This window comes from Lupinus angustifolius, unplaced genomic scaffold (genome assembly GCF_001865875.1).
Source record: "Lupinus angustifolius cultivar Tanjil unplaced genomic scaffold, LupAngTanjil_v1.0 Scaffold_400, whole genome shotgun sequence".
In the NCBI taxonomy this organism is placed as follows: Eukaryota; Viridiplantae; Streptophyta; class Magnoliopsida; order Fabales; family Fabaceae; genus Lupinus; species Lupinus angustifolius.
Genome location: NW_017727811.1, coordinates 178,473 through 180,584, shown reverse-complemented (window position 1 = coordinate 180,584; position 2,112 = coordinate 178,473).

Below are 2,112 nucleotides of genomic sequence, written 5' to 3'. Positions count from 1 at the left end.
GACAACTCTCACTTAACCCACAAATGCCTCAAAACTGGATGTGTCCTCGTTTGAGCGAGAGGGCTCCATACAGACATGACTTCTTTTGAAGTCGTCTGAACGATAACTCTCATATATACGAGAGCCTAATGGCATGTTTTCCATGAAGAAGTTGTAAAGGTAAATAACTATATGAAATTCTTGAAAGTAATAAAAGTAAGGAATTGCTTTGTTAAAGTAGAGGCCCGATGGTGTGATATTATGCCCACGCAGCGAAATCGTTTGACCGTAGGAGACTTGGCTATAGGAGTCGTCCAGGATGATTCAGCGATGGTTCGCAGTGGTGCTGAGAAGTATTATGTTGTGCCCATGCAACGAGATCGTCTGACTGTAAGAGGCTTGGCTTGAGAGCCGTCCAGGATAATTCAGTGATGGTTTGTAGTGGTGCCGAAATTATTCTCTTTTTTTTTATATAAGCTCGAGGCGTACCAGAAGTTGTTAGGACCTGACCCCAAACAGGATTCTCATCATCAGGATCGGCGCCAAGAGAGACAGACGGGGCCATGCCAAGGGGGTAAACCTCGGACACCTCGATGGATTGGGGAGCGTATGAAGTGAAGGAGGAGCAAGACAACGACGACTGTGTAGAGCTTATCTGCATAGAAGATTCAGTTGATGTCATTGAGATCTCATCTGACTCAGAGGTGGAGGAAGACCCTAGCGAGGCTTCCAGGGCACCTCCAATTTAGGAGGTTTCTGTTTTGTTTTGTTGTGATAGGAACCTGTGTGAGATACTTTTTGTAATGCCAATGCCCCGACATTATTTTCTTTGTATTTTCAGTTGTTTTTTATTTGTGGCGGTGATTAGATTTCGCCCTATAAACAATTCTGTATTTATTGAAGAATTTTATGAATGAGAAGTATTCAGAAAAGAATTGTGTTCAATTAATTATCTTCAATGTATTAAGAATTTTATTTTCGCAAGGTTTGAAAATGTGATGTCTTGAAAATGGAATAAGGAAAAAGTGAAAATGATTTGTAAGTTATTGGTTACATAAAAGAAAAAAAAAAGGAAAGAAAAACTTACCCATTCTTCTAAGAGATTAAATATATTAAATATGAAATGATTTTCGGAGCATTACATAAAGTGGTATCAGAGCGGTTCAATCCTATATGGCCTAAGCATGACCTTACATGCTTTCTTGTGTGACTTTGTGTGATTGTTTGATTGTTTATTATCTCAGTTAGAAGATGTAAATGTTATGAACTTACGATTAGAGGATTAACTCATTCAAATATGATGCACTTAGATTTCAAATGGCTGGACGTGGAACTGCAAACTTGGACTTCATGGTTGCAATGATGGCGAGGATTCAGAGTGTGAATGCTAAGTTGCATCAACAACAACAACAATAGCCACAACAACCCCAAGGACCTGCACTGTATAGAGGTTTGGACGAGTTCTGTCGTCACAACCCACCTAATTTTGAAGGGGGATTTGTACCAGATGCTGCTACCAACTGGATCCAAGAGTTGGAGAGGAATTTCCGGGAACTGATGTGCACTGAGGAGCAGAAGGTCACCTATACGACCTACATGCTAGCTAAAGAGGTTGAGAACTGGTGGGAGTTCACTGAACGCCAGATGGAGCACGAACAACAAGTTGTCAACTGGACAACTTTCAAGGATAAGTTTCTACAGAAGTACTTTCCGGCGAACATGAAGACTAAGAAAGAAATGGAATTCCTGCGTCTGCAGTAGGGGAACATGTCAGTTGGGGAGTATGCTGCTGTGATTGAGGATTTAGCAAGGTAAGCCCCACATTACAATCAAGTGGGTAATGAAAGGTCCAAGTGTGCCAAGTTTGAAGAAGGATTGAGGCACGACTTGATGGTGATGTTTGCTCACCAACAAATACCAGGTTTTCCAACCCTAGTCAACAAATGCAGAATCTACGATGAGAGAGTGAAGGCCAGGAATGCCGCACTCAAGAATGCTATTCCTCAGGGAAATTCCTACAGATCCTAGAGGAATTTGGGTCAGAATCGTGGAAGGGGAAAACCTTTCCACCACAACAAGAAACCATATGGATTTCCATATGGAAATCAACATAAATTATTATGATCAAACAAC